The 13206-nt window shown below is 43.2% G+C and overlaps 3 pseudogenes across 1 annotated transcript; all 3 read left to right on the plus strand.

Moving 5' to 3' along the window:
• The first annotated feature begins 915 nt into the window (after window positions 1-915).
• LOC147164169 (uncharacterized) lies at window positions 916-2256 on the plus strand (annotated as a pseudogene).
• Window positions 2257-2295: 39 nt separating this feature from the next.
• LOC147164170 (uncharacterized) lies at window positions 2296-3554 on the plus strand (annotated as a pseudogene).
• Window positions 3555-4137: 583 nt separating this feature from the next.
• On the plus strand, window positions 4138-8523 carry LOC147164171 (uncharacterized; annotated as a pseudogene). Its single transcript, XR_015096932.1, has 2 exons — window positions 4138-7564; window positions 8054-8523. The product of XR_015096932.1 is annotated as an uncharacterized LOC147164171 (transcript).
• The last annotated feature ends 4683 nt before the right edge of the window (window positions 8524-13206 follow it).

Consider the following 13206-nt stretch of genomic DNA (forward strand, 5'->3'; position numbering starts at 1 on the left):
TGCAACCTATTGAACTGTGGTACCACAAGTGAGACGTCACTGAATTAATAAATACTAATACGACTTGAATATAATTATAACTAAGGGGGTGAGTAATTAATATAGTTATGGAGGGTGACTTTGACCACAATACTGAATGGTTTGACCTACGTGTCCTTCCGAATCATGGTCGGAACTTGTTGTTGAGTGCTCAAGTTAAAAACGCGTGTGAAGTATCTGTCGGAGTTATGCCTGCGAAAGACAGAGATGGAATGAAAGTATTGTTGAATGATTGGATGAAGACTTGTTGTGAGGGAGGTTGGTTTCCGCCGTTAATAACCGCTGTTTGTTTGGTATCTTTGATGAAAGCGGTAGAGCTAGCATGTGTGCAGAAACGGCAGTTGTTAGACAAAGAAGTACGATGTACATATAAATTTTCTCCGACTGGGAGGAAAGTCAGACGGAACTGTAGAAAAGTGGACCAGATGATGGTTAATGCTAGAATGTTGGCTATGGGTAGTTCGTTAAAACTCACTAGGATTGCTTTGATGGGTGCTAGAGATGAGAAAGGAGCTAATTCACCTACGGCGCCGCTGGCATATGCTGTGCCGCTCACGGAAAATGTGTTTGAGCCCATTAACCCGTTTAGTGATTCCCCATATGTAAATGCTATTCAGATGCTGCAAAATTTGCAAACTCCCCTGTTAACTGTGAATGGGGGAAGTCTTAATGTTGACTGGAATGGTGAAAGTGCTGACAGTAACCCTCGGCTGCGTGAATCTGTAGTGCAAGCCGCGGCTGACGGTTTGGCAGCTGGCGTAACCGCCTCTGTGAGACAATTGGAGGAAAAGTTAGACAAAATGTTGACTATGAATGATGGGCCGCAGGAAACACTGACCCAAGCTAGAGCTTTCGGCTTGGAACTGACTAGACACTCTGAAGTGCCCCAGTTAATTTGCAGCAAATGGCGTGCAATTCTTACTCGCTTTGAAAAAGCTGCAGACGACGAATTGACAGAACAAAACCGTTTATTGAAGGCTGAACAAGAAGAATTGTTTAGGCAACAAGAGCGAGACATGACTAATGAAACTTCTAGTGCATTGGCGAACAGCTATCGCATTGCAGAAATTCAAAGGAAGCTGGCCGACCTAACATGTGCGGTTGGGACAGCTTCAGGGACAAACCCTGATTCTGCATTTGATCACATTCGTGACATTAGCATGAACGAATGTCTCTCAGACAGTACTCCCCAAAAACCTGTGACGCGTTCTCGGGCAGGTTTTCAAGCACCAATGTTGGCGAAGGTTGACCCCGCTACGGGGAATTCTGCCACGGTTTATAAACCCTATTTGCCCTCTGACCTGAGTGTGCTGTTGCAGAAACTTCCCCCACTGCCGGTGGGGGGTGAAAATTGGTTGCGATTTCTCCAAAGGGAGGTTATAGGTCAGATTTTAACTGCGGGGGATGTGCGCGCGCTCTTGACGCAGGCGTGCCCTCTCTCTCAACTTGAAGTGTTGATGACTAATTCAGGAATGTCCTCTTCAATGAATGGTGAGGCTCTCTCACGTGATAATTATCTGACACTGTTTGAAGTGCTTGGCGGACTGTTTCCAATCCCGGAGATTGTCATATCTGACTTGGTGTTCGCTCCAAAAGCTGATGAGGAGGCTGCAGCATTCATTGACCGTGCCCTTGTGGAATATTCGTTAAAAACTGGACACTTGCCGACTGACTCTGCAAGTATTTAGAGCAGCGGTGCTGAAAGGTGTCCCTAAGTCTGTTGTGCAGGCCATGGAGGTGAATCCTGATCTTCCTGGTGCAGACCACACCAGATGGCTGTCTCATCTGAAACACCACCTGAGGAGGTATGCTAAAGATATTGAGTCAAAAACTGATAAACATAGGAATACTGAATTACAATTAGCAATTATGCAATTGCAAAATTTGAAGAAAAAAGAGGAGAATTTTGCTCCTACTGTTGATTCATCACCTACTGTTGTTTCTGAGTGTGTTATGTACCAGTCGGGACCATTCATGGGCCGAGATCAGTGTTTTAACTGTGGCCGCTCTGGACACTGGGCTAAGGACTGTCATCAACGCCCGCAAAGCTGGAGGGGCAGAGGGGGCAGGCGTCAACAGAGAGGGCGTGGCTACTACCAGCCAAGGGGACGTGAGTCACAGAACCCTCCTCCACGCCCGGCTTTATCCCAGCAGCAGTATCCGCCTGTACCAAACCAGCAGTTCCTGCCGCCACCTCGTGGACAGGTTTCGCAATGATGGGACCCTGAATTCACATGCCAAGGTCTGCAGGAGCCTATGATTGAACTGACGGTAGGAGGAACTTCTTTATCGTTTATGGTCGACACTGGAGCTCGTCACTCTACCATTATGGCATTGCCACCTGGAAGTTCTCTCACCGCCGGAGGCATTTCGTTGGTTGGATTCAAGGGAGAGGAAACTATCCTGCATATGACAACTCCTATACACACCCAGTGTTTCACACAAACTTTGTTACACTCTTTTGTGTTCGCTCCGAACTGTCCAGTGAATCTTTTGGGAAGGGATCTTCTCATAAGAACTGCTCCATTGATCCGGTGTGGGCCGGACGGGCTCACTCTTCAGTTTCCAGATGGACATACTCATTACTACGCTGGTGACTCCGCCTCCAACGTCTCCACCCTATTTCCAGTGGTGCCTCAACACGCCATGACATGCACCACTGCTGACATCTACTGGGCAAAGATTGACACAGATTCCTCCGGCTGGAGGGATGCTGAAACTTTTTGGACACTTTGGTCATCTTGGGTGAGAAATCTAAGGTCATATGATATGGTATCTGACTGTATGCATTGCACTCTTTTTTATGACAGGTGTGGTGATGAGATATACAGTGAAGCGTTCCGTACAGTTGTTGACAGCGCCTGGGAGTTGCGTGTGGGTGATCTGTTTGCAGGAAAACCCGGTGTGGCTTATTCTGTTGCTCTGACTGAAGAACAATCTCGATGGTATAGGATGGCAAATCCACCTGACCCATTTGTGCCTCCGTGCCATCCTCATGTTTCACTGATGGTGTCATCCAAGCACACGGCGAAGGATTTGGGTCCATTTGTCCTGGCTTGCACAAAAGCAACTGATTGGCAACACTCTTTACATACAGACTTACTGTATTCCAAATCTCTTGATGCCTATTGAATTAAATCTGATTTGTTTGTTTCTATGTCTGTTTTAGAACATCAGCTTTTGGACCGACATCATGGAAGGGAGACATCTGACAGCGAGCTTGCTGGTTACAATCCTTGCCTGCTGCACTGTGGTCTACTGACCCGACTGATGTGGGCCTGTGTAATGTTACTCCAGTAACTTTTAAATTAAAACCCGACTCCATTTGGTTACCACAGTACCCCATGAAGGAGGAAGGACGACTTGGCATCTCAGTAACAATTGATGGTTTGCTAAAAGCGGGGGTTCTTTGCAAAATTGATAGGTCTAGCTACAATACTCCTATTCTCCCAGTAGAAAAGAAAAATACTGGTAAATTTTGTATGGTACATGATCTCAGAGCTATTAATGCTATAGTTTTGACCCCTACACTGCCGGTGCCAAATCCTCACTCGGCTCTATCGCAGATCACTCCATTACACACTCATTTTACCTGCATTGATCTTGCTAATGCATTCTTTTGTATCCCTCTTGACCTGTCTATGCAGAAGTATTTTGCATTTACGTGGAATAATGAGTGTTACTCCTACACCCGGCTTCCTCAAGGTTTTGTGTTGCCTCCTGGACTTTTCAATGCTTCCCTTCGACAGTTGCTATCGCCTCTCCAACTTCCTCCGGATGCTCTTTTGGTGCAGTATGTGGACGATCTACTCCTAGCTCCACCATCCGAGGTGTCCTGCCTTCAAGCTACACAGCTCCTTTTGAGCCACCTGGCTTCGGTGGGTTTGAAGTGTTCCAAAGGCAAACTCCAAATTGCCCGACCTCAGGTTTCTTTCTTGGGTCGACTTGTCTCGAGACATGGAACAGGTATGTCTCCGTCACACAAAGATGACATCTTGCACCATCCCAAACCGACAAATGTCAAACAAATGTTGGCTTTTTTGGGTCTTTGCAACTACTCCAGACATCATGTTCCGGATTTTGCGGAACTGACTCATTCTCTCAGACAATTAGTGAATGAAAAAGGAATGAGAAACCTATCACATGTTCTTTTTTGGACTCCAGCTGCTGAGAACTCTTTTGTTATGCTTAAACAGTTCTTGTCATCAGCTGCGGCTCTTGTCGCCCCTGATTACACCAAAATGTTATTTCTGGATGTTTCTGAAAAGAACATCAGCGTGTCTGCTGTTCTTTATCAAAAAGGGGAAAATGGTAATAGACATGTTTGCCTTTATGCATCAACGCCTCTTGAAAAATATGAACAACGTCATCCTCTTTGTGCAGCCTTTGCTTCAGCATTAGCTCGCCTGATTCAGAAAACATCTCATATTGTGTTATATCACCCGCTGACAGTACGTACATCACATAGTACAGTGCAGTACGTAACCAGCCAAGCATTTACTATGACAGGGGGACGACAGAGAAAAATTGAATCAGTCCTGGCACAACCTCACATTTTGTTTATACATGAAGGAATTAACATGGCAGAAGGCATGTTGGAGGGACAATCCCACTGCTGCACTCAGCGAATTTTGGAAGAGAACTCACTGAGAAATTACCTTTACGACATCCCACTGGATGACTTAGACTTGACGTTATTTATGGACGGCTGTTGTTTTAAAGGCGACAAAGGACTCCAATCAGGTTTTGCTGTAACACAAATGATAGGAACAAATTTCGACACAATAGTGGCAGAGAGACTCACAGGGCCACAGTCAGCTCAACGAGCAAAAATAGTGGCCGTAACAACTGCACTAAAGATAGCGAAAGGAAAGACTGTAAACATTTATACTGACTCTGCGTATGCACATGTGGTTGTGCACACCGCCATGGCAGAATGGCAAAGAAATTACTTCATGACTGCAACAGGGACACCTATTAAACACCATCAAGACATCTTTGCTTTGAAAGACGCCTTACTACTGCCTAAAGCAGTAGCTGTGATAAAATGTAAAGGACATTTAAAAAATAATGATTTTGTGTCAGTAGGAAATGATTCGGCAGACAAGGCGGCAAAGAAAGCGGCGGGCTACAGCCCAACACTACAATTGATGGTGAGCGAAGGTGAATTAGGAGAAGGACAAGAAATAACCACAGAAACAATTAAGCTGTGGCAGGAAAAGGCAAGTCCAGAAGAAAAAAGTGTGTGGATGTCCAAAGGAGGACAAAAAGATGAAGCAGGTATATGGCAGAAAGAAGGTAAATATATCCCATCGCAGAAACAATTGAAGAATCTAATTTCTGAAGCCCATGGATTATGCCATGTTGGTGTAGTGGAAACATTGAGACGATTACACACCTGGTGGCATCCCTACATGAGACAAATTGTTAAAAGTGAACTGCAGGACTGCAGTGTTTGCAATAAATATAACAGTATGCCTACATCTAAACCTCCTCAGGGCACTCACGATCCGGAAGTGACTGCTCCGGGGCAGGTGATTTCGATGGATTTCACTGACATGATAAAATCAGTGGCAGGATACAGATATTTGTTGGTAATAGTGGATTCCTTTTCAGGATGGCCTGAGGCATATCAATGCAAATCTGAAACAGCAAATGTCATGGTAAAACATTTGATTAATCATTACATACCATCACATGGGTTTCCCAGAAAAATTAGATCAGACAATGGAACTCATTTCAGAAACAAACATCTACAAGCAGTAGAAAAAGCATTGGGGCTAAAACATACATTTGGTTCAGTGTATCATCCCCAATCCCAAGGACAGGTTGAGTGAATGAATAGAAATATTAAAGAAAAAAGTGTCCTAGGTGGACTGGACCCCACAAGGTGACGGAGAGGACATCTTGTGCAGTGCGATTGCACGAAAAAGGGGACACGTGGTAGGTACCACATCTCATCTACGAGGCCCGCCGGATCCGCCTCAGGCTCAGCGATCCCACCACCTGCGGACTACCTGACGACCCGACCTGAGGGCCACGATCCAGTGTCCAGCTGCCCCTGCTGAGGACATCATTCAACGAAGATTGAGTCAACTGCCCTTTTTCTGGGCATCATTCCATGAAGAGTCACATTTACGGGCAGAATAATCCCGGTGACAAATAAGAGGACCTTGGGCAGTCTACCTTGAGGTCCTCCTTCAAGAAGCTGACACGCCATTCTCTCATTCAACAAAGAACAAACCAGAGATGGCTACAAAGTGGGAACGCATCTCCATCTGCTGCTACATCACGACACTCTTTCTCATATAGATTTTTTTGCCAATTTGGTATCTCTGGAGGCCCCTCAATACAACCTTGAACGTACCCACAACACATCGTATTAAGCGAGGTATTGATTCTCCACTCATTCCCTGGATCATATCCTGGACTTATAATAACTCAATTGCTGTGACAGTGGCCCCAAACACGAACACCTCTGTTAGAATTCCCATTAGGTCTTTGAAGAGATTTAGGAAAGGGAGGCAGACTAAAGGGGGAGACTGGGTAAAATACTGGTGGTATTTGACAGGACATGTTTTACGGCTAAACTGGAGTGCTTTTATAACCACCCAGAACGGACGGTACTGGCCACCGGGAACTAGTGAGGAGGCTATTTTCTTTAGCAAAAGGGTAACACTGCGTAAAATGGGTGGTCAACTCGAATTGACCTTTGCTCTTCCCGATGGAAATATACGGCCGCCTAATGCAACTCTATATAACACCTCCTGTTGGGGATTATTACTATGGGCATGGTTCTCCGGAGCTGACCCCTATTTTCCCATTTTAGTTTGTGTCAATAAGACTATGAGTAATTTAGATCAACCAAAAATGACTAAATACATGATGGTGACCGGGGTGAAGGCTGTTAGCATACCGCTTGATGGTGTAGTTGAGTGGTTCCGTGTTACGACAGGGTTGTCCGGCAGCAGTAACAATTGGCTACTGCTGGCTAGCGAAGCAGCTCTATTGCGAGTAATCCCTGCTAAAATAGAGGATCACTGTGTAATGGAACTTATGAATAAAACTGTCCCCAATGCCAATTGCTCTAAATGGGATAAGGTGTATCCCCTCGTAAATTGGCAGGAAACCAAACCAATATTTTCAAACAAAGTTTCGGATGGTAATTTCTCATGTATAAAAATGTTAGGAACAGGAGAACAATTGGGAGAACTAAATCACATCACTCACTGCATTTCGGCAATAGACGTGGGACAAAGGTTCCAACCTCAATCTAGAGGCGACATATGGTGGTGGTGTGGTGATAACAGAATATTTGATAAGTTGCCTTTGAATACAAGAGGATATTGTGCTCTCATCACCCTCCTACTGCCAGTACAAATCTACCCCACCTCTGTTGATAACCTTCTACAAATGATTGATAATTGGGAACCAAAATTTCCTCCTTCTTTTCAGAAAACCAAACGGTCTTCTTGGCAAGAGCAGAATGTCCCTACCTACATTGATGCAATTGGAGTACCAAGAGGTGTGCCAGATGAGTATAAATTAGTTGATCAAGTACTCTCAGGATTCGAATCTATAATTTGCTGGTGGTGCACCATTAACAAAAACGTAGACAGAATTAATTATGTACATTATAATGTACAAAGGCTAGGAAATTGGACTCAAAGTGGTTTTCAGGCTGTACACGGCCAGTTGGCTGCCACATCTTTTTTTTTTTTTTTTTTTTTTTCTTTTTTTAAGAGCTCAGTATTGTTCATTCGGAAATGTCATCATCATTGCTCTTGTTTTTTTTTTTTTTTTTTTTTAAATATATATATATATATATATACGCATATATACATACATATATACATATATACATACATACATACATACATTTTTTTTTTTTGTGTGTGTGGGTGAGTATGTGTGTGTGCGTGCGTGCGTGCGTGCGTGCGTGTGTTTGTTAGCTCACCAGAAAACCTATTAGAAAAAAAAAAATCTCATACCGTTCACCTAAATCGAACACCAGGAGACCCGAGGGGACCGAAGAAAACCAAGGAAGGTGAAATCCAGCACGGACCAGACACCCCCCACCAGAACTCCTCCCCAGCCCAAGAAACATCCAGACCCCAACAAATCCAAAAAACATAAAATCAGGGAGGCCTCAAGAGACCAACGGAGAGACCGAGAAAAGGAAGGAAGGACAGACGAAGCCGCGTGAGATCCGAGACACCAGCCTCCACCGATTCAATAACCTGAGGAGGAAACAGATTGTGTCTGAGTTTCGGTAGATGCTGGTGTGGTGGATCTGGCATGCATGAAAATCTCCACCAAAGAGGGGAGCCGTCGACCCCCGCCGGAACAGAGCAAGCGCAACACCTCAGGGCCCCCCAGGCCGCGGCAGCGCCAAAGGACGACCCCCGGGCCCCACCAGGGCCACCGGCCGGAGAGCAAACCCAGGAGCAGGAGCGCCCCCCGCCCCAACACGGCCCGCGCCCCCGGCCCAACGCAGCAGGACGGGGCACTGCAGGCCCACCAGGCACCCCACCGGCCCCCAACCCCCGCCCCCCCCCACAACCCCCCGCCCCCCATCCACCCCCGCCACCCACCCCAACCCAGCCCCAGCCGCCCCCATGCCCCCAATCCCCCAGACACCCCCCATCCCCAGCACCCCCCCACCCCGCAACCCCCACCACCGCCCCCCCCCAACAAAGCCACATCTTTGATGGCATTCCAAAACCGAATTGCACTAGATATGTTGCTGGCAGAAAAGGGCGGAGTCTGCTCAATATTTGGAGATCAGTGTTGCACCTTCATTCCTAACAACACTGCACCCGATGGAAGTTTGACTATTGCAATTGAAGGGCTGCGTACACTCAATAAGAAAATGAAAGAACATTCAGGTGTGGATACTTCTGTATGGGATAATTGGATGGATGTGTTTGGGTGCTATAAAACTTTAGTTTCCTCGATTTTGATATCTATCGCTGTATTTGCTGCTTTGTTAACCACATGCGGGTGTTGCTGTATTCCATGTATTCGTTCCCTTTGCCAAATAATTATTACCACTGCTAATGAAAAACAGGACATACGAAATAAGTCTTCTTATATGATGGTTGAGTCTATCGCTCCCCCAAAGGAGCCCACTGTTGCGACATCCGACGAAGAGGACGAAGATCCCGCTGGAATTTTTCTCTGAAATGTTTTTTGATGTTTTTTCTGTGTTTTTTGGACTCTTTCGAGTCCAAGTTAAGGATTGAAAACAATCTTCTGTTTCAATTTAATTATAACTGTTTAGATTTAGTCAGAACAGTGTAAACTCAGTAAAGATTGATGAGTGAAGATTCGTCCCTCTAATTATCTGGGAAAAGAAATGTGTTGGGAGGTTTCCTGTGTATATCTGAGGATGTGTATGATTAAGTGCTGTCAAGGTCTTGTTTGCTTTCTCTGTCTTCCTTCTCGGGTTGAACTAAAATATGGTGCTGTCAAAGTCTTATCTGCTTTCTCCGTCTTCCGTCCATGATTCACACGCTGAGGGATTGAGGGAGGGGGGAGCTGCATCCTGTGGGATGCTTGTACTACTTTTTCATTATTGTATAAGAATGCTGTGAGTTTGCTGTAATGACACACTGAGAGAAATCACTGATTGAGTGAGCTCGGCTGTGTCTCAGAAATTTCTGATAATAAAACCTTCGAAGGAAAAAACTGTTCACATGATCTCAACTCTGATTCTGAAAACAATTTTACGAACACACAGAAAACATATATCGTTTTCTAACACGTGCATCATACTTTTGAGTAATTATCTCATGTTTAGTATGTTGTACAACTTTTGTGGATGTTTATAGCCATTCATGTGCACAGCTAACATAGTGCTTGTTCATGTAAAATTAGTAATGTTGCAGCCCAGTTATTTAGCCAATCAATGTGTGCTGTTAAATAATGCAATACTGTATTTGTGTTTATTAGGAGTCAAGTATTTACACTCATACGCTGTATTGTTTTTCTGTTTATTGCAGAACCACACTTTGAACCATACATACATTCACACACACATAGATGATCAGACCATGCATACACAGGACTTCAGGATTACAAGCATCCATAGTTAGCCACAGTGCCTGCATCATAGCAGCCCATGCCTGTATGCCTGTACACTAAAGTGCAACTACTGTAACCACCTCTTGCTGATGTTCCTGGATTAAAGCTGCCAATCCACATCTTCGCTCCACTGTTCCTGTGTTCTGACCGACACCCCGAGGGCGAAAAGAGATACTCTATTTGAATCAAACCTATACAGTCCAAACCTAGCCTCTCCAACAGTTAGTAAATGAGAATAATTGAATTGCTGTAACAGACAGATTCTAAGTAACAACAAAAATAAGTTTAATGTAATCAAACCATTCAAGTTCTAGAAAATTTAAACTTTTGAGTTGATCAACTCAAAAAAAGTGAGGCAACCGATAGCCTCACTTTTTTTTTTGTTCTGCTCATTTGTTCGGGTTAACAGTTTGTACATGAAATGTAGTTGTGCGATATTATTGTATATTGTTGGAAATTGATTTGTGATTTTAATGACTCTCATTTTAGGCTGCCTCATACATCCGTCCAAGGGACTGCCAATGAAAATTTGCTTAATTTAGCTAATTTGGGCACATTTACATTGTAAAATGTTGATTAATGTGCATTGTCCCTTTCAAATACATACATGTAAATTCAAATGTCAACACTTCAGGTTCATGATTGGATCTTAACTAACCAATTACAATCACAAGTTGATTTGCATGATGTTCATATTAAAAATGTTGCATATAAGTTTGGTAAGTTTACAACACGTTACAGCCATATTATCCTGGTGTCCACTGTAACAACTAAAAACATGAGAGAGAAAAAAATCCATGTTGTTCTTATATGGGAAAAGAGTCCAAATTAGCACAAACACCCAAAAAATAATTGCCCAGCAGAAAAAATATGGGTCTGAAGGGGCTACCTAGATAAATAATAGTTAAAAGAAAACATAAATATTTTTTCTGCTGCAGATTAGTAGTTTTGTTTTTCATAGGTTTGATTTTGGTCCATTATCAGTTATTTCCCGACCAAGTGTCTACAACTTATTTTTTTCAGTTTTAATATTTCTCCGGATCATGTTATTCTTTGGTCCTAATACTTATTTATCTATCTTCATTTAACAGGTTTTTGGTTTTAATCATGGCTCACTCCTTGCCTACCGTATTGTCTCCTATTTATCTTGTTTTAATGCTTAGTTATGTGTTTTTAGTTTTTCATTTTCTTTGATTGTTTCATTTTCACAGTTAATACCTACCCCAGTGTCTCAAACTCTCGTTTCATTGTTTTGATTAGCGTCTATGTTCATTTTGTTGAATCTTAGTGTTCTTTTAGTCCTAATCCTTGTTTGTACTTCCTTCATAGCTTTGTTGTCAGTCCTTGGTCACAATTCCTTCTTCCCTACATGTTTCAAACAGTAGTCCTGTTTTGTTCATTAGTCCTCATTTTATAGTTCACATTCGTGTTCAGTCAGTTACTCTTCTTTGTTCTTTCTACACAAGTTTTACCTTCTACTTGCATGAATGTTTTTGGTTGACTTTGCCGTGACGCTGAATTTGGTTCTGACTGCTACCACGACAACACAAAATGTGACAATTAAGCTGGATTAGTGTCATTTAACTAAGAACGACAGTTTATTCTCCGGTAGCCGAGAAAAGTTCCAATTGTTTAGACCATGCCCAAGTGGCTCATTTGGAGATTGTCCCTGAATGCTTCGATTAAAACTTCTTGAACTTTGCTGCACTTTTGCTTTGTTTTCATGTGCATCCATCTTGGCCCAAGAAAGCAATTGTGCAAATGTTTGCTTGCAAGTGCCAAGTCCAAAGAGGATATTCGCTGTGAATATGAAATGCTCTATCAGGCAGAAATGCAATCTTTCACTTATAATGACTTTCAATTTCATTTACTTCTGCTCAGCACCATCCATACTGATGATTACCGCAAGTAATGTCATCTGGAAAATGTGAGTTTTATTTGGGTCTGAACTTGCCTATTTTGCTTTTTTGGAGTCTTTAGTCTGAGACCAAGTTGCAAGTTTACCACGCCATCATGGTGAATTTAATTTTTAAAGTCAGGTTTCCCTCCAAATAATACTGTTGGTTTTGCCTAACTCTGGCTATAACAACCGCCAATCCATCCTAATCCACACCTGAAAGTACTTCACCTTCCAGAGACAAGTGAAATTATGTGATGTGACACTTGGGGTCTGATTAACCTTTAGCTAGAGATGCATTGGTTGCGGTTTCATAATTGGGAATCAAGCAGTCTCTCATCATAAATTCCACAATTTTGTCCATCAGGAAACAAAATATGTCAGAATGAAAAAAATGCTTGAACCATTGTTTCAAGAAAATGGCTTGAAACCATTGTGCCAAGAGACGTCTTGTTCCTATTCTTCTTTTTCTTTTGAGCATGTTTTCCAAGTATGATTGTACCCATTAGCCCTGGCAGCTGATGTATAATGACTAAAACCCTTAAATTCTACTTAGCGTGGATGCCAGCCAGTCACACAGCACATTAGCTACCCAAACGAGACAAAGGAGGGAAGGAAGGAGTGGGTGGAAAGTAATAAGGGCACAGATGCAGACAAATCCAGCTTTGAGAGGAGACTAAATGACATTTTGAGGTTGAATGTGGACATCCGAAAATGTCTCACAGGTTGTTGCGTTTTTCCTCAGTAATTTCTTCCTCTCTATTTCTCAACTCTTTTAACAGTTACCATCACCTTTTCTCCAGGTGCTGTGATGAAAGTTTCAAAGGGTGGAAAATCTACGAAAAGTTTCGGGTTCATTTCCATGGGAAGTTAAATTTGAGGAATGTTTGAACTACTCCAAATTGGACACTTTCAATGGGAGTTATTGGAATTCATGTCAATAAAGAGAATTGAGGGCTATTTGACAGAATCCTAATATCAATATTTTGAGAGCCAGCCTTGAATTTAGTAAATTTCATTTAACAACACCCCCCCCCCTCCACCCCCAACCACCACCACCACCACCAATGTGTTTCCACAAATTCCAATAAATTTACCTAAGCTGAAAACTGGGAATCTCCGGAATTTTGCAACCCTATCTTTTATCAATATTTGTTTGCCTTAGATTCCAACTGTCTCCGCGG

The sequence above is a fragment of the Leptonotus elevatus genome, chromosome 13 (assembly GCF_054856555.1).
Source record: "Leptonotus elevatus isolate MCC_2025b chromosome 13, RoL_Lele_1.0, whole genome shotgun sequence".
Lineage (NCBI taxonomy): Eukaryota > Metazoa > Chordata > Actinopteri > Syngnathiformes > Syngnathidae > Leptonotus > Leptonotus elevatus.